This window comes from Macaca fascicularis, chromosome 18 (genome assembly GCF_037993035.2).
Source record: "Macaca fascicularis isolate 582-1 chromosome 18, T2T-MFA8v1.1".
Taxonomy (NCBI): domain Eukaryota; kingdom Metazoa; phylum Chordata; class Mammalia; order Primates; family Cercopithecidae; genus Macaca; species Macaca fascicularis.
Genome location: NC_088392.1, coordinates 63,039,334 through 63,059,847, shown reverse-complemented (window position 1 = coordinate 63,059,847; position 20,514 = coordinate 63,039,334). Strand labels below are relative to the sequence as shown.

The 20,514-nt window shown below is 40.4% G+C and overlaps 1 long non-coding RNA gene across 1 annotated transcript; it reads left to right on the top strand.

Annotated features, from left to right (window-relative positions):
• Window positions 1-343: 343 nt before the first annotated feature.
• LOC102138708 (uncharacterized) lies at window positions 344-19,538 on the top strand. Its single transcript, XR_010582748.1, has 3 exons — window positions 344-762; window positions 19,109-19,153; window positions 19,387-19,538. It is a non-coding gene; the product is annotated as an uncharacterized lncRNA (long non-coding RNA).
• Window positions 19,539-20,514: the final 976 nt, after the last annotated feature.

Below are 20,514 nucleotides of genomic sequence, written 5' to 3'. Positions count from 1 at the left end.
TATTTGGGATATCTCTGGGTCTTTACTCTCTAGACTAATGCTGTTTAATAGAAATATAACATGAAATACATATATAATTTTAAATTTTCCTGTAGCCACACTAAAAAGGGAAAAAGAAATAGGTGAAGGTAATTTTAATAATAGATTTGATTCAACCCACTATACAGAAAATATTGTCGTTAAAAAATGTGCCAGGTGTGGTGGCTCATGCCTGCAATCCCAGCACTTTGGGAGGCCAGGGTGGGAAGCTATCTTGAGGCCAGGAGTTCAAGACCAGCCTGAGCAACATAGTGAGCCCCTGTCTCTACTAAAAATAAAATAAATTAGCTGGGTGTGGTGGCACTAGTTCTAGCTACTTAAGAGGCTGAGGTGGGAGGACTGCTTGAGCCCAGGAGTTCAAGGCTGTAGTGAGCCCACGATCATACCACTGAATTCCCACCTGGGAGAAAGACAGAGGCTCTTTCTCTAAATAATGATAATAATAATAAAAGTAATCAATCACTATAAAACTTAATGAGATATTTTGCATTCTCTCTTTTGTTCTAAGTCTTTGAAATCTGGTGTGTTTTTATACTTACAGCACATTTGAAGCTGGACCAGTCACTTTTCAAGTGCTCAAGACCCATACGTGGCTATACAGGATGGTATAGACATTTTGACTTTAGTCCTCAAATAAGCAAGAGGAAGACATAAACCTGAATCTAGAATGAAGGAAAAACATCTCATAGTTATATTCAAGCTGATTACAGATTATACTACAATGTAAGTACGGACTTCTAAAAAACGTTATAAACCTAGATTGTTGTATATGTCTAAAATCTAACTGGAGGTAAAAGGGGAAAGAACTAGTTATCCATTGATCACCTAAGGTATGCTAGGAACTATGCTTGTTGCTTGACACATACTGTTTTACTAAATCCTTACAATAATCTTATGACTGTTATTATTGGCCCCAGTGAAAATTAACAAAATTGAGATGCAGAAGGAGTAGAAGCTTACCCAAAGAATTACAACAAGAAATCAATACTAGAGCTAGGATCCTGCCTGAGTCCACGCTGCCTAACTAGGTGACATAGCTCCATTCATTCTGAGCTCTTAGATCACCCTATATCCAAGTAAATTTAACCTTCATTTGACAAAAATATTTGCCTATTAAGCCCTCTAAAACAAATCCAGAAAACATGTACACCACATAATTTTCATTTGTAGTTTTTACTTTCTAAGTTTTATGGCCTTTGATATCTTCAGGAAAGTGTGAAGAAAAACACATACATTCATCTTGTGAGTAAATAAATAGATAGATACGTGGATATAAAAACAGACCATATTTTGTGGATGGGAAATATTACTGACATACTGCTTATAGTTAGATGCTGTTGTTGGATGACATTGGGCAAGCTTGTCATGTGTCTTCTGATGTCTCCCTTGTCCTTTATCAACTTACCTCCTTGCTGAACACTTTCAGAGTTTCTTGTATGTTTATTGGCTACTGAATCTCCTTCCAACTACATTTTGTAGAGTCTAGGAAACATAGTTCTGAAATTTAATCCTGGTTCATTTGCTAGAACTCTGGCTTTTTTTTTTCCCAAATAGTTTGGTTTCTTATACACTAATCAGGACCATTTTCCTAGTTGGAAAAAAGCAGACAGGAGGCATGGTGGCAAACTGGCATAGTGGGTGGCCCTGAGGCGGGTACATGGCAGGTGAGGACCTCTGGACCTTGAAGGACTTAGGGAGAGAGCAGAGGTTTCAGAAGAAAAACAACAAATCAAACAGACTCTAATAACATACAAATGAGCACCAGCCCATATTGTTGTAGAAAGTTGGGTACTCTTTTTTATTTTATTTTATTTTATTTTTATTTTTTGTAGAGATGGGGTTTTGTTGTGTTGCCCAGGCTGGTCTCGAACAACTGGGCTCAAGTGATTTGCCCACCTTGGCTTCCCAAAGTGCTAGGGTTACAGGAGTGTGCCACTGCACCCAGCCAGGTACTCTTAAGTGATGAGTAGACATGCCATATTTAGCTGAATATGTTCGAGACAGAAGCACACACTATAGGGTCACAACCTCTAAATGAACGCTCTCATACTAATTTAGAGAGCAACTTTACCCAAGTGCCTTCCCCAGTACTTCCCTAAGAATTCAAGGAATATAAAAATTCAAAGCCTGGTTGCATCTGGAGTTTAAATGTAAAGGAATGTAAACTGTTTTTCCTGGTTACAGAAAGTCTCTTTCTCTCTCTCTGAATCATATTGGTCAGGTTGATTCCTCACTTCCAGAGAGATGAATAAACCCATCTGGAAACTTTCCATTTATAAAAGCCTAAAGTAACACAAAATGTTGAGTGTTTTGAGTGTTTTCTGAAGATAGCTAGCACATTTAACTCTGAGACTAGGTGGAAAAGAACATTGCAATGATGCATATAGTTTTTGTTTTTGGAATGTTTTTAGAAATTGAGAAGGAATGATCAAAACACGGCTAAAGACAAGTTAATCTAAGATTGGTAAGAACATGCATCAGGACATGCTTATTTTGTCCTAAATGTGATTGTTATTTTAGTATTGTATGTCTTTGCCAGTCTTGCAAATATAGTCTCTCATGAAGAAAAATAAAAGCCTAGACAAAATGATCCCCTATTCAAACCAAACTGCCATGGCGTCTTTGGTGTGTAAATGGAATTACGTTCTTTACAGCAGTGATTTTTAGTCACGTGTACTGGATTAGATTGATTGTCAAATTTGGGGAAGGGAAGGAATTTCCCTCTGGGGTGTACTGGCAATTATTTTTCAGTTGTTTTTGCCCTGCCCTGGAGCATGAAGCCAATATCATTTTTAGGATCAGGTGAGTTTATCCAACATGATCAATTTCCTGTGATTGTCTGCCGCTGTCACAGGGGGAGGGGAAAGCAGCTCTCCTTGATCACTTTGACACTAAAAGCTGTCATTTGGAAATTGACCAGGACATAAAACTCTGAGCCCCTAATGACAACCACAAAAAGATCAAGAGACTAATGAAGTCATGGAGAGAGTTGGGATAGTACAAAGCGGGTTACCCCTAGCTCACGCCTTCCCTGCTCCCTCTAATGAGGTACAGCACTGGGTAACTGGTGTCAAGTCATAATGCATCATGCTTCTAGAGTGTTCTGGCAGGGCCCTAGGAGTAATGTGACACGACAGATACAGTGGAAGATAATGAGTCAAATTCTCCCTGCTGCCGAACATTACTTGATAGGAATTGCAGGTGCTGAAGAAGGCAGTTTACTCCCCACTTAGAGGAGCAACTGGACTCCACGGCCACCTCTGGACAGGGGGCCTCATTTGGCAATTTCCTGGGTTTGCTGGAAACTGGGCTGAATCCCACGGGTGAGACTGTCCCCTCACTAATTCCTAGAGCACTTTATCTGCTGCCTGGAGTTGCAGTCTTTGGCTCTGTTTCTGTCCTCCAGACATTTCTGCTTACTGGTGCCCTCCTTCTTCTTCCCAATTTAATTCAAGCCAACAAACACTTCTTTAGAATTTATTATGAGCCTTCTAATTGTCCCTGTTCCTACTCTCTTGCCTGCATGGTCCACTTGCCAAACAGCTGGAGTGACCTTTGAAGAGCACACTGGTCACCTGCTTAAAATCCCCTTAAAGCCTCGCAAACTCTTCCCTTCACCTTTTAGATTTTCACATGATGCTATGTCTCCTTAGCACCTCAAATACCTCATCTTGCTCTCCCATCACTCTGCACCCTCCAGCCACACTGGTTTTCTTTCTATGCCCTGAATTCACCCAACCCTCATTCCTGCCTACGTGCACCAAGGCTTGGTGTCATGGAGTCTAAGAGATGAGAGTTTCAAGGAGGGTATGATCAACTGTGTTGAGAGTGGTTGATGTTGGTTGAGAAGATCTTGCACTAACTTTGGGAAGATGGGGGTCATTAGAGCCTATGACATTAGCAATTTCTATTGTGAGATGGATGCCTCATTGTAGTAGGGGAGCAGAGAAAAGGAAGGAAGGAAAAGGAGGCTATTCATTCAAGAAATTTTGCTATGAAGGAGAGCAGAGAAATGGGGCAGTAGTTGGAGGGAGATGTGTGGCAAAGGGCAGTGTTGTGATTTTTATTTATTATAAATGATAGATAATAGAGAGGGACTGACCTAAATAGAGGAGTGTAGCAGGATTTCCCAGCAGAGTTGAGCACCTACTGAGAATTTGTGGTCATGCATTTAAAGAGAGAACATGGTGTGCACTTCCCTGGAGTAGCTTCTCTAAGTTTGAAGGAGGTCTGTGAGCATGGCGGAGAGCATGGACATTGAATCAAGTGAGATCGGGGTTGAATCCTGGCTTTGTTTCTCACTGGTTATTGAATTTCTTGGAAAAGTTATTTAACCTTCTTTAACATTAGTTTTCCTATACATAAAATGGAAATAATTTATATTATTATTATTATTATTGTTTACATTAGTGGACTGAAGTTAGCCCTCAGAAACTTGTTTCAGGTATTAACTTTCTTTACTTTGTTGTCCAGGTTGGAGTGTAGTGGCACGATAACGACTCACTGCAGCCTCAACCTCCCCAGGCTCAGGTGATCCTCCCCGCTTTGTAGAGATAGGATTTTGCCACGTTGCCCATGCTGGTGTTATATTCCTGGGCTCAAGCAAGGCACCTGCCTCAGCCTCCCAAAGTGCTGGGATTATAGGGATGAGCCACCATGCCTGGCCTTGACTTCTTAATGAATGCTAACTGCTGGTAACTCAAGGGATTAGAGGGAAAATTCTGGAAGTGTAACAAGAGACACAGTAATGTTCCTCAGCCTTTTGCATATTAGAGATTGCAGAAGTAACATTTCCCCAGATGCACAGAAGAATTAGGGCTATCTTATGCTATATGATGGTCAAAGGTTTTTCTCTAGTACTGAAGACTAGTAATAAACAGTACGTTCCTTAGAAACTAAAAAAGTAAGTGATATGGTTTGGCTGTGTCCCCACCCAAATTTCATCTTGAATTGTAGCTGCTATAATCCCCATGTGTCATGGCAGGGACCTGGTGGGAGGTAATTGAATCACAGATGTGGGTTTTTTTCCATGCTGTTCTCATGACAGTGAATAAGTTTCACCAGATCTGATGGTTTTATTAAGGGCAGTTCCCCTGTACCTGCTTTCTTGCCTGCCGCCATGTAAGACGTGCTTTTCTCCTCCTTCACCTTCTGCCATGATTGTGAGGCCTCCCCAGTCATATGGAAATATGAGTCCATTAAACCTCTTTTTCTTTATAAATTACCCAGCCTTGGGTATTTCTTCATTGCAGTTTGAAAATGGACTAATACAATAAGCCAGCATTTACCATTTCTTCTACCCCTCAAAATGACATGTCTAATTGACTTCCTTTTGGATTGCTGTCTAATTTGATTCTCTTTATTCATATTCAATCTGATTCAACCTGCTTTCTATGAATGAAAGAGGAGGATGAGGTGAATCTGTGGCAGGAAACCCTATGATAGTGGAAAGCAAAAGAATTAAGATTATTTGAAAGCAACAGAATTAAGTATCTTAATTTGCACAAACATATGAAGAGAGTTTCTGGAGGAAAACATGGTTGAGCCACTAGGCAAGTATGACTCTCCAGTCATACTCAAGCTACTTCAGTATGTGTGTGTATATGTATATACACACACACTCATATGTATACATATATATAATAATCTTATGACTGTTATTATTGGCCCCATTGAAAATTAACAAAATTGAGATGCAGAAGGAGTAGAAGCATACAGAGAGAGATGGTTTAGTACTGTTAACACTCACATACCCATTATCCAAATTCAACACCTGCTTCCTCCACTCCTGCAGTATTTTTAAGAGAATCTCAGGCATCATATCATTTTATTTGAAAATGTTTGTATGGTTTTCTAAAAGATAAAGACTGTTAAAAAAAAAACACAACTATGATATCATTATCATACCCAAGAGATTTAGCAATAATTCTTTAGTATTACCAAATATCCAGTCAGTGTTCACGTTTCTAGTTGTCTTAAAATTTCTTTTCCAATGTTTCAGTTTATACTGAATTTATACTGTTACTTTCAATTCAAATTTAGAACTACAGTATTTTAAATTAACTTCTCTGATGTATTCTCTTGTTTCGTCATTCTTTATAATGGAAGTATTTTTGGTCAGATGGAAATAGTAAGATGGAGAAGGTTAAAGTGGAATTCTATGAGCAAGGACAGTTGACTCTACATTTGGGGGCCCAACCCCGGGGCCACAGACCAGTACTAGTCCATGGCCTGTCAGGAAGCCGCTGCAAAACAGGAGGTGAGTGGTGGGCAAGCGAGCATTACCACCTGAGCTCTGCTTCCTGTCAGATAAGCAGTTGCATTAGATTCTCAGAGCAGCACGAAGCTATTGTGAACTGTGCATGTGAAGGATCTAGACTGTGTACTCTTCATGAGAATCTAATGCTTAATGATCTGAGATGGAACAGTTTCACCCCAAAACAATCCCCACCACCCTGTCCATGGAAAATTTGTCTTCCAGGAAACTGGTCCCTGGTGCCAGAAAGGTTGGGGACCATTGTTCTACGTGTCATCCTTTGAGTGACATGAACTTTCTGATGATGCGGAGACTTCACGGAGTTAAAGATTCAGTCACTGAGACTGGGACTTTACGGTTCATGGGATGATAAACCAACAAGAAAGGGAAGTGCACCATTGTCACAAAGAAACAAAATATATTTTAAGAGCACTGGAAGTTTTGCTGTAACGAATTCATAGTTTTGCACGATTTTACATTTTGAAATAATAGGAAGTCAATATATTAACCATATTAACAATAAAGCAATAATTCACCAATAATAAAACCAAAAGGTGCTTCTGTACTTATGTGAATGAGTCCTTTTTAACTAGCTGATTTTGTTTTGAATACTGATGTCACTTAGTTTTAGTATTTAGTCATTTTTATGAAGTATTTCAACAATGGTTAAAAATGTATAGTAACATTTTAGCCAGGTCAAAATCAATACATAAAGGATATTTACCAAAAAAAAAAAAAAAAAAAAAAAAATTTGGGAAACAATCTGCTTCTGATCTTAATTGATTTCATTGCTAAGGTTATTCAAAAACATCAGACTATCCGATCAGTTTTTATCAGACTTTGAGAGTGCTTGGTGATACATTCAGCCTCTGCCAGCAGTATGACTTGAATGAGCAATTACATAAAAATTTAGAAATATGAAGAATACTTCTGGAAAGAAAGATAAAAGGAAATTGCTTGGTGTGTCTAGTTTTTATCCTTCACATGCCTTCTCTGTTGGCTGCTAAGACAACAGACTGCAGATCCAGCCTCAACCTGGTCTTTAGTATGTTTATATCCTTAGCTGGGGACATTCAAGAACTCCTAGTCCAGTGCTCCTAGACCCAGCATGAGAGAAACTGGCACAGCACCTCTTGTAGTGCTCAATATCCACTGAATATGAACTTGACCATGCTATTGGTGGCAGGCCTTCGGTTTGAGACTGGATACCTGGAAGTCATAGAACAGTATGGGGTGTGTGCCAGATTGTGTAGGAGAATATGATGGTGCAGGACAAACAGGTTCCCTGCCCTCCTGGAGCCTATGTTTTTATGCTTTGTATGTTGCTCCTGAGTCTCAATTTTTATAATCTGCTGAAATATCTTTCCCACTAGGGCTCCTGTTTTGCTTTGTTCTTCCAGTTCCTTTCTCAGGGGTAATAGTTCTACTCCTGAATCTCAACCCGGTGTCTCGGTCCCTGGAACCCTCCAATGGATGTCTCCATTGGCCTTTGATGAGAACATCATCCACTCCTGAGATTTCCTGTTGTCCTACTCTGTGAACCCCGGGCCTCTTGAATGTTGTTGGCCATCCATAGACCTTCTGTCTGCTGGACTACACGCCCCTCCGGGTCCCTCTGAATGGTGTTCTGACCCCTCTGGCTGCAAGTCAGTACACCATGGCCAGCCATGGTCTGAACTAAGACAGTAGTGTGGAGGAGGCAGACTAGTGTGGTGATCTTTCTAAGAACCTGACATCCTTAAACTCAGTTCTCTCTCCTTCTGATATGTACGTCACCAAAACATACGCGGATGACAATTTGAAAATTCTGATAGGGAATTCGATTCGCTTGAGTTCAAACAATGGAAATACGGAGACTTCCTGGTTCTACCACTTACTGGTTGTGTGACTTTTGGCAAGTTACTTAATCTTTCTGTACCTCAGAGACCTCATCTATAAAATGAAGATAATAATAGCATTTATCTCACAAGACTGCAGTGAGGATTAAATGAGATAATCCACATAAGGTGCTTAGAATGTTGTCTGGCACATGGTAAATGCTCAATAATGTCAGCTATTACTATTGTCATCACTCTTATTAGTCAAATGGATTAGATGATGGTTTCGTTTTCCTTTAGCTATTTGGCACTTATTCAGAGCAGCTGAATGTCTCTAAAATACAAGCTTCTGGAGAAGAAAACAAAAGATTAGCAATGCTGATATTGAAGTCAGATGAGAACTGACATTTGAGTGATGGATTTGGCAGTACAGAGGTCATTTGTGGCCTTTACAAGAGCAGTTTTGGTGGAATGATGAGATGAAAGCCCAGATAAAGTGGGCCCAAAGAGAGAATGAGCCAGACCCCACAGAGTTCAGAGTCAGAGAACGCTCCAGCCAGCTGTCACCTGGGCTTCAAGTAGTGCTGCTTGTCTTCTCTGGCCAGCCTGCTCCCTGTCTCTCCATGGGGGGCAGACCTAGACCCTGTGAGTGGACAGAGTAAACATCACTGTGCTTTCTTTCTACAATCTCTTCCTTCTTCCTTCCCTCCTTTGGTACCTTCTCTGCCACTGGGTACCTATTCAGAAAACTTCTCCTAGAAGGTTTCTTTCTGTTCAACACAAACCCATTCACATAGATAGATGCCTAGGGATAAATTTACCAGTTATGCCTAGATATGCGCTGCTTTTACAGAAATCAGTCCTCAATTTCTGTTAGTATAGCTGACCCATGGCCTTTTGCTTGGCAGTGTCCCAGCTGGGGATACATCATCTAGTGATTACAGACTGGGTTCCTACTCAGGCTTTGCGTTCACCTTCCCAACTTTTTCTCATTGCATACAGATATTTGTTTAGGTTTTCATCCCATATCAGTCAGGATCCCTTTTAGAAAGGAGACACATATTTGTTCTTTGAAAGGTTAAGAGAGAAAAAAGGGAACACTCAGGTAACCAGAGATCACTAATGGCTAAAAACAGATACCACACCTAAGTTTGTGGGACAAAGGGAATAAGTGAGGTTACCAGAACCTAAGAAGTCAAGGGACAGCTCAAATAAGACTCAAAAGACATTAAAATGTAAGTTTCTGCTGAAGTTCCATGAAGGCAAACATCTTGTTTTGTTTTCTAATAAAACCCAAGTGCCTGCCACATAGTAAGTCTCAGTAAATATTCGATGAAAGAACAAATAGAAAAGAGTTTTGTTGGGGCATTCTGCACAAAAAGCCTCCTCACTCTTCTGAGAGAGGCAACAGAGGAAAAGAATCTTTCTTCCAGCTGCTGTGGCGTGTCAGTGTGAAGTCTGGAATGGCTGCCACCATTTTGTCATCATGAAAACAAAACAAAACAAAACAAAAAGACAACTTGGGTTGATTGACTTGTAAAAAGTAGAGTGGGTGGAGAGATGGAAAGAAACCGGATCTTTTCTTAATGACATTTTTGGATTGCTCAATCAAGCAGCCCCTGAAACTTATCTTCCCACTTGACATTCCAATTCTAAGAGACAACAAAGCCCTCTGGTTATTTAAAAGAATATCCTGACTAATACAATGGCCTAACTTTGGTTGATGCATTATATGCAAACCTGAGTCAGTCCTATAGTTTGACCAGGAATGGGAGTTTCTCTTCAGGGAGCTGTATCTGATTGGTTGAAATCACTTAACCCAACTGTCCCGTAAAGAAATAAAGCACCTGGCACAATGTTCATTACACACCAATTTCCCTTTCCTCCTATTTGGGGCTTTCGGTTCAGAGTGATCTCTGGAAGTTGGAACTGGGATTCATTTCCAGGAAAATTTAGGCCATGAATTTTTTTCTCTTTTAAAATCTGGGCTGCTTTTCATATATATATTTGCCACTAAGGCAGCATTATTCTTGCCTTTTTCAGTATTTTCGTTTAGAGGGCCATCATTGAAGACATGAGGACGTTTCAGTTAGTACAAACTTGGAATTTATTTGTTTGATTTATTAAAAATATACCCTAGCCTGAGGGTCTTAAGGTGTACATACAAAATACTTCAATTAAATTCAAACCAGCAGCTAAAATTTCCTGTTAAGAAATTGAAATATCTAAAAAAAAAAAACAAAACATAAAACAAAACATACACACACATACACACAAACCCAAACCAAAACCCCACCCAATATGGAATGCAGCAAAAGTACAAGGATAAGCCTGGTGCCATGGCTTCAAGGTCAACAGACTGATGGGCTGTTGACCCAGGAATGGGAAGCAGTTGCCAAACAGGACTGGCCTCGTGTTAGCTGAGTGTTTGCTCCATGAACTTGTCATTTAAAGGGCACTGGCCAACCCAGTCTCCAAACCTACCATCCAGAAAAACAACAAACAAAAGACCTTCATTTTATTTTGACACAGTACTCGAAATCTTCCCAAATAGAGTTCATTGAGGTTGAAAAAAAAAAAAAACTTAGAAAATTATACAACCTGGATCAATTAAGGAGGGAGGTCATTAGTGATTAATATTTTAATTATAAATTAATCAATATTTTTCACCAACTACTCTCTTGAGACCAAACTTGCAAGTGAATGGATTTTTTTTTTTTTTCCTTTTGAGGCAGAATCTTGCTCTGTCGCCCAGACTGGAGTGCAGTGGCGCAATCTCTGCTCACTGCAACCTCTGCCTCCTGGGTTCAAGAAATTCTGCCTCAGCTTCCCAAGTAGCTGGGACTACAGGCACACGTCACCAGGCCTGGCTAATTTTTGTACTTTTTTAGTAGGGATGGGGTTTCACCATATTGGCCAGGTTGGTCTTGAACTCCGGACCTCGTGATCAGCCCACCTCGGCCTCCCAAAGCGCTGGGATTACAGACGTGAGCCACTGCGCCCAGCCTGGACATTTTATTGAAGGAAGAGAGGAGGAAATTTGGGATTCTGGGGAATGACAGGACAAGGCCTGGATGGGGCAGTCGGGTGAATTGGGTGGGTATTCTGTGGCATGAGAACATCTGCACTGAGGTGCTTCGAAGGCAGCAGGGCGGTGCCAAGTATGGGAGAAAATTCCCCAAATCTCTACATTGCATTCACTTAACCAGTTTTGTCTATCACGGAGTTAAAAGCCCTTCCAAAGAAACTCTGTTGGATCTTTAGAGGTTTAGCTTGGGGATAATGATAATGAAAGCAGTAGCTTATTTTTATTGTTATGATATTTCGGAAGATGAGAACTAATCTGTAATAATCCTTAATACTTGGAATAGAACAGGATTCAGAAGCAAAGTGAGATTGGCCCATGCATTCAGTACAGCCACGGTTCTCAAGCCAGAATCACCTGGAGGGCTTGCTCACACAGTTTCTGACTTTAGAAGGTCTGGGCTGGGACCTGAAGTGTAGGGCATTTCTAATGAGCCCCCTGCTGATGCTGATGCTGCTGGCCCAGCGACCACACGTTGAGAACCACTGCAGTAGAGAAAATGACTTGGAGGTTAGCTTCAAGCAAAGAATGTTGCCAAGAATGGCAAAGGCGAGGTTTAATTTTCCAAAAAATATTAGAAACTTACACTGAAATGACATGCATCTGTATATTAGTTTATTAGGGCTTCCATGACAGGTACCAAAAGTTGGGTGGCTTAAGACAGGAGAAATTTATTTTCTCCCTGTTCTGGAGGCTGGAAGTCCGGAACCGAGGGTGTTGGCAGGGCCACGTCCTCTCTAATGGCTCCAGGGGTGGACTCTTCCTTGTCTCTTCTAGCTTCTGGTATTTTCTGGCAATCCGTGGTGCTCCTTGGCTTGTAGACAGATCGCTCCAGTCACATGGCCACCTTCTTCCTGTCTGTCTTCCTGTTGTCTTCCTTCTGTGTGTACGTGTCCACAATTCTCCTTTTTTATAAGTACCCCAGTTATATTGGGCTAAGGCCACTCCGATGGCCTCATTTTAATTGATTACCTCCGCTATTTCCCAATAAGGCCACATTCTGAGGTACTAGGGGTTAGGATTTCAGCATATCTTTTTTGGGGGAATACAATTCAATCCACAACAATGTGTTTAACCATGACCACTTCCCAGCATCAAAATAATGCATTGGGTTCTATATGCATTTGGTACTATGCAAAGTAAATTAATTAGACACAGAAATGTAACACCTGAGGCAGTCTTTGTTGAGGGCAGGAGATATGGTAGAAAAACATATGATACATACGAAAAACATGGTAGAAAAACATATGAAATGGTTAATTGCTATGTTATATGTGATACCATAACATTTTGCACATACCTTTATTGTAAAAGTGATTACATTCTGTTAGAGCCGATTATTTGCATTAATCTTGCTAGACTGTGAGCTGCTTGAAGGTAGGGACTTGTTTAAATCATATTTATATTCACAGGGCCCGGCACATAGGAGGTGCTCAAATCAGTGAAGGAAGAAATTGACTAATAAGTCAAGAACAGCCTGGGATTTTGGCATGTGTTTTCCTGTGTCTCTCCTGGCCCCTCAGGTTGAGAAAAGTGAGAATGTACAAGTGGAGAGACCTATTGGTGCCGCCAGAAGCCACCCTTCACAGATGCTAAACTTCTTTGAAGTCTCATTTTCATTTTAAAAATTAATGTAGATTTTGCATTCTACTCCGTAACACATCCGTGTTTGTTTACTACAAAAATTATGTTTCAGATGACTTAGATAAATTACTTAATTCCTTTCCCTTCATTCCACCCATCTTCAATTTGAGAAAAATGGTCACCCCTGTGAGATAAACCGTGTTTATCTGATGAATGTGTACACCACCTGGCAGTCTGATTGGAACCCACTAAAAAGCCAAGGACTAGGGAGACGCAGTGGGGTGGGGGTGAGGTGGGTGGATGACAGAGAACAAGGAAGCTGGCACTGGGCAGCGACAGCTCTCAGGTGGCTGATGAAGCTGCCAAAGAGGACAGGAAGGGCTCAGGCACTGTTTACCTTGGAGAGGGCAGGGTGAGCCTACGAGCTGGTGTCGTGGGGTCAGTGTGACTTCAGCATAACTGGTAGAGCACTGTATATCTCCTCCTTTTTCTTATGGGGGGAGGGGAAGTAGAGGCAGCAAATAAACAAAGGAAGGGAGAAAACAAGGGAATAAAGACCATTTGGGAGGGCCCTTGGGAGACTTTGAAGCATAGGGTATTTTGATTGTAGAGTCTTCAGAGACTGTCAGGGCCGAATTTCTTCGAGTCTAAGTCTTGCTGCCTAGGGCAATGGAAAATGGCCGTAGCATCCCAGAAATGTATGGGTAGTTGAAAACAATGAGGAAAAGACAGCCTTTGGCAGTGATATGGAGAATCTACTGGAGAAGAAAGTTGTAATGGTCCAGATATAGGAGTAACCAGGGAGAAGCTCTACAGCTGCAGATCCAGGGAACATCAGAGGGACAGGGCAACTCCTAAGTCCTTTTACTGCAGGACTTGGGTCTCCAAGCACAAGCTCTAAGCATTTCTCTTCACTCATTAACAACGCCTGGCTTATGATGTCTACCTCCCTAAAGGAATGTGCTTCTATTTATTCAGGAGACACTTGCATGCTGTGATTCACTTAAGATTTTTGGTTCTAACTGCTCTGTTCCTGCAAATCAAGGAGTAACATTAACACATCAGTTTATCGTCAGATAGGTTGGGATGGCCCCTTCAGAAGGGAAAAGAAAATTTTAAATCATTGTTTTCAGAAAGGGCAATTAGAACACCCGTATTTTGTCTCTGAAAATCTGGCACAAGGAATTTGATGTTACCTAACATTCTGGACGGCTCTTCAGAAGGTACCATTTTACCTATGTAAGGCATCCATGCAAACTGCCCAGGTCACAATTGAAAAGAAATCAGTGTAGTTCAGAAAGAAAGCACAATATGAGGAAGAATGAGAATTAAACTGAAATTTGGAACCCATCATGTGACGTCTGCTGGCAGATGTGGCTCATGCTGTTCGATGTGATTCTGACACTCTCCGTGGTAGGGCTGGTTAGAACTTAACGTATTTTATGGGTCATGAGTCGTTTTGGCTCTGTCTGCAAAGCTGCCCTCAGGAATTGTGTTTTTATGCCTTAACTGTTCTTTCCAAAGCTTACTTTTCACTAAGAGTGGGCAACCAGAGAGGTCTTTGTCCAAATACATTACATAATCCCTCCAGGAAATGCCGTGACAGTGTATAGTTGATGAAATGGAAACCCTGGTATGGTGACCTTTCTCCCAGATATCCTAGGATATACTTTATGCTTCACTAGGCAAACATCCCTTCTTCCAAACTGGATTCAGTTCTAAAGATTTCTTTCCTTGCTGGGGGCCAGGAGACACAATAGGGTGCAAAAGTGTGGAGATTTTTTTTCTTTTAATAAAATTATCTAATATTTCTACAAGCTGGAAGTGCACACACATTGCATGGTTAAATAGAGTTGTGCCAAAAAATAATAACCTAGTCCTTGCCCCGAGGAGGTAACGGTATGAATGATGCAATTCAAGGAGAAAGGAAAAGACAGCTTATATTGTCAGTATCTTCCCGTCATGTTGCTATATTTTGATTGTTGTTTTTTGTTGGTATACTAGTTAAGAAGGATAGGTAGGGCTATTTTCTGAAAATTACTTTTATTTTTTTCTCCCTGGATGTTCACTGTGTTATACTTGTGAACCTACCTTTTGTGTGTGTGTGTGTGAGAGAGGCATATAAAATGCATGATCTGATTCATGCAACATTTATTTAAGCATGTTAACTTTGTGTGTATTTACTTATGAAGCCTCAGGGCTGATCAGCAACACGGGGGGCGGGGGTGGAGGGGGGAACCGTCTTCCTTCTGGGGACTGTTCCTTTAAGAGTAATTATGCTGCTAGTAACGATGACAATGCCTGTAACATGAGTGCTTACTTTGAAATGACAAAGGAATCTGTGTGTCCTTGAAAATTTTAATTCCTGTAAGAGTCGTCCAAAATAGATAAAACTAAGAGCCTGGTTGTAGTTGTTTATTTGTGGTTAATTAGTGAACTATATTCTCTCCTAAGCAGAAAAAAAGACAAGCTGTCTCTAGGATACTAAAAGGTCAGAAAGTTCTAAGCCAATTTTCCTCTTACTTGGGCAATGCACCTGCTCTTTTAGAGGATAAAAATGATTTCAGCTCTACAATATTGACAAATCATTCTGTTACAAGATGACTCAAATTTATATAGATGATTCATGTGCAATGAAAAATAAGGGGTATTTTAACAACTAATTGAGTGCAGGATTGCACATATGCTCATTAGATAAAAACTGCTGACTATGCGCTTGAAATCTTTTGTATGTTTTTATTACTTTTTGTTGGCTTGATCTACCAACTATGCAGAGAGGTATATGTGTAAGTTTCTTGGGGCTCCTGTAAAAAATTCCCACAAATTTGCTGGTTTAAAACAGCAGAAATGTATTCTCTAACTGCAGGGCAAGAGTCTGGAATCAAGGTGATGGCAGGGCTACGCTCCCTCTCAACAAAATTCTCTAGGGGAGATTTTTTTCTTCCCTCTTCCAATTTCTGGTGGCTCCAGGCATTCCTTGGCTGATAACTCCAGTCACTTCCTTCATCTTCATACGGCTTCTCCTCTGTGTCTGTGTCTTGTCTTCACCCCGGGTTCAAGTGATTCTCCTGCCTCAGCCTCCTGACTAGCTGGGACTACAGGCACGCACCACCATGCCTGGCTAATTTTTGTATTTTTAGTATTTTTAGTTTCACCGTGTTAGCCAGTCTGGTCTTGAACTCCTGACCTCAGGTGATCTGCCTGCCTCGACCTCCCAAAGTGCTGGGATTACAGGCATGAGCCACCACCCGCGCCTGGCCCTATTATGGTTGGTAATTTAAATCAAGAGCTAAACAAGGTCAATGTATTTAATTTGTTATACTTCTTCAAACTATTTTAATATAGAGCAGTTCCCCTTTTTTTTCTTTCATGCTATTGACTTGTTTCAGAGACAAGTTAGTTTCTTGTAGGCCGCTCCATATCTTGCATTTCTGAAGTCTGTGTTTTCCTTTGTGACATTATGTGTCCTGTTCTATAGCGCCTATGTTTCATTTAAATGGAAATAATCCAGCCTGAGAGCTTTTGTCTCTTAACAGAGGAGTTTGATCCATTTAGATTGGTTGAGATTACTGATATTTAAAATTAATTCCTACCATCTCATTTTTGCTTTCTAACTGCCTGCTTGTTCTTTGGTGCTTGTTACCATCTTTTCTACTTAAAAAAAAAAAAAAATTCCCTTTATCTTCTTTTAAACATTTGATTTCTATTCTTTTAGTGCCTGTTTTTCCTTTTTTTTTTTTTTTTTTTTTAATGACAGAGCTTCACTCTTGTTGCCCAGGCTGGAGTGCAATGGAACCATCTTGGCTCACCGCAATCTCCACCTCCCGATTCAAGCGATTCTCCTGCCTCAGCCTCCTAAGTAGCTGGGATTACAAGCATGCACCACCACACCCAGCTAATTTTGTATTTTTAGTAGAGATGGGGTTTCTCCATGTCGGTCAGGCTGGTCTTGAACTCCTGACCTCAGGCAATCCGCCTGCCTCAGCCTCTCAAAGTGCTGGACATGCATGAGCCACCACACTTGGCCCAATTTTTTAAATGATCATTTGACCAGATCAAATCTACAGTTGTCAGTATATTTACTATTTTCTTTAAAAATGCCAAGCTCTTAGAATGCTTTAAAATCACTCCTTCTTATTGTTTCCCTGTATTTTTAAAAATAGTGCTGTTTAAATTTCTATACATGTTTATCAATTACTTTGCTCATCATTTCTTTTACTTTGAAATTTTATTATTATCACTATTTTTTGAGGCAGGGAATTGCTCTGTCACCCAGGCTGGAGTGTAGTGGCACAATCATAGCTCACTGCAGCCTCAAACTCCTGGGCTGAAGCAATCCTCCTGTCTCAGCCTCCCGAGTAGCAGGGGTCACAGACTTGCACCACCAGTCTGGCTAATTGTTTTTTGCTTTTTGTAAAGACAGGGCCTTGCTGTGTTGCCCAGGGTGGTGTCAAACTCCCGGCCTCAAGTGATCCCCACAACTTGGCTTCCCAAACTGCTGAGATTACAGGTCTGAGCCACTGCACCCAACCTCATCATTTCTTTCAAACTTAATTATGTGGGGACAGGGGAGGTTGGAGTCCTTAAAACAGAAATTTTTTTCATTGAGGGTTTGTGAATAAATCCTTTTAATATTATATACTATATAATAGACAAATATCTATATTAAATTATATATGTTAAATTATATATTAATTATCTATATGTATATATTTCAATACCCTCACTACTGAATGGTAGTTTAGGTGGTTAAAGAATTCTTGCTTTTTTATGCGCTTTGAAGAAATTATTCCATTATCTTCTGGTCTCTACTTTTGTTACTGAGAAGTCAATTGCTAGTCTGAATGTTTTTCTTTTTAGGCTCACCTATTGTTTTACTTTAGTTTTATGATTTTCTCTTTCTGTTTCGCAATGGTATATTATATCAAAGAGCATTTTTACTTTAGTTAGTCTGGTTAAGACTCATGTTTTTTCATTTGAGAAGTCATCCCTTCAATCACTTTTGAGAAATACTCAGCCATTATCATTGCAAATCTTGCCTCTCCTTGACACTCTCTTCTTTTCTTCTAAATTCCTAATAGATTGTTAAACATTTTTATTCTCTTCTAAATGTCTTAATTTTTCATAATTATCCTTTAAAATATCTATAATTTTAGGATCTATTCTGGTTAACTTTTTCATAGCTACTCATTAATGATTCTTTTCAATTGCATCTAATTGGTTCTTTAACTCATCGAGTTTTAAATTTTGGTATATTTTTCCCTAGTATGTCTATTTAATTATTTTTCAAATCTATTTTTTGTCATTTATATTCTTCTGTTTATTTTATGCTTTTTAATGTCTTTAATCAGCTTAAATATACTTTTCATATTTTTCATATTAGCTCTGAGATTATGATTTTATTAGTTCTAGTTCTAGGCCACTCAATCCTTCTGTTGTGTCTGCTGACTCTCTCTTGTAATTTCTTCTTGTGGGCTCATTTTACACAGGACTTGCACATTTTAAAGTGAAAATTCTGTGTGACAAAGATGCAGTGACATCCTTCGAAAAGGGATTTGCATGTCTTCTGCAAGGTGCCCCAAAGTTGTGAGCAAATATGTGATGTTTTATTGACTTGGGATTTCCCAGTCCTTGTGAAGAAAAGCATTCAGACTTCAAACCCATCAGAGGTCCAGGCCAAGTCTTTTGCTTTCTCTTAACATGTTTTCCCCTACACACAGCCAAAGCAGAGATATTCTTTGTTGGGTTCCAGACAGCCCGCAGAGTTTTTCTAGTTTTACTTGGCCAGAATTGCAGCCCTTCAAGACGTGATTTTTTTTTTTTTTTTTTTGAGACAGAGTCTTGCTCTGTCACCCAGGCTGGGAGTACAGTGGCTCAATCTCGGCTCACTGCAACCTCTGCGTCCCGGGTTCAAGCAGTTCTGTCTGCCTCAGCCTCCCAAGTAGCTGAGATTACAGGTGCCTGCCACTGTGCTTGGCTAATTTTTGTATTTTAGTGGAGAAAGGGTTTTGCCATTTTGGCCAGGCTGGTCTTTAACTCTTGTCCTCAGGTGATCTGGCCACCTTGGCCTCCCAAAGTGCGTGAGCCACTGGGCCTGGCCCAAGATGTGACTTTATGTATGAGTTACACTTCCAGCTTTCTACATTGTATAACTCTCTATTCATTATAAAACTTAAGACTTTAGGCTTCACTGCCTTCAATTAGTCCCCTTCCCCTATCCCGCCCCATGCTTATTCATCAGCATGAGTGATTGCCAGAATCAAGATTCAGTTTCATTTTTATTTCTAGTATCAACAGGCCTGTCTCTCCCTCTTTTTCTTCTTTCAGAGCTCAACTATTCCATTTTTATGCAGCATTTCTCGGCGTCTGCAGGTAAAGGATTTCTGTTGTGTGTGCGTGCGTGTGTGTGTGTGCGCGTGTGTATGTGCGTGTGTGTGTGCGCGCGTGTGTGTGTGTGCGCGTGCGTGTGCGTGCGTGCGCGTGCGCGTGTGTGCTTGTGTGTGCGTCTGTGTGTGCGTGTGTGTGTGTGCGTGTGTGTGTGTGTGCATGTGTGTGTGTGTGTGGTTTTTCTTTTTTAAGAGATGGGGTCTTGTCTTGTTGCCCAGGCTCAAGAGATTCTCCTGCCTCAGCCTATTGAGTATCTTGGACCACAGGAACATGCCACTGTGCCCAGCCGGATATGAGTTTAAATCTACCATTTTCTAGGCTTATTGAAATATCAAGATATTTAAAAAATAAAATAAAAATAAAAAAACATGTGAATGAATCTTTGTGTGTGTGTGTATATGCACGTCCCTCTCCTTTCTTTAACTATTGGGCAATTCAGCACAGGGCATGCTGTGTGGTGTTAAAATTCTCTCATCATGTCGTTTCTAGATATGATTTTAATGTGATTTCTTGCAAACTTGATCATCAGCATAAATGCAATGGGAGATGTTAACGTTATATGAAAGTACTCTGGTTCTATGCAGTTATCCAGGTGATACTAGGTATGCTCATGTTAATCTTAAAGAGTATCAGAATGGAAGCATGAAATGAAAAATAATTCTTGGAGAGGCCAGGCGCGGTGGCTCAAGCCTGTAATCCCAGCACTTTGGGAGGCTGAGACGGGCGGATCACGAGGTCAGGAGATCAAGATCATCCTGGCTGACACGGTGAAATCCCGTCTCTACTAAAAAAATATAAAAAACTAGCCGGGCGAGGTGGCGGGCACCTGTAGTCCCAGCTACTCAGGAGGCCGAGGCAGGAGAATGGCGGGAACCCGGGAGGTGGAGCTTGCAGTGAGCTGAGATCCGGCCACTGCACTCCAGCCTGGGCGACAGAGCGAGACTCCGTCTCAAAAAAAAAAAAAAAAAAAAAAAAAAAAATTCTTGGAGAGATCTTTGGATTCTGGAATATTTGTCTCATTGACAGACACTAGTTTTAGAAAAACTGTCCCTTGGCTTAATGCCCAGATTTTTAACTGGCCAGTTTTAGGAAATAATCTCTTCTCCAGGTTCAACTTGGATACCAGTTCTTCTGGGAAGCCTTCTGTATTTTAAAGGTTTAAAAACATTATACATATTGTATTTGTCAGGGTTCTCCAGAGAAACAGAACATATTTATATAGACATATATGTACACGTATATAAATATATATATAAATATGTGTACATATATACATAATATATACACATACGTATATATACATATATACGTATGTATATATACATATGTAGTATGTATATATGTAT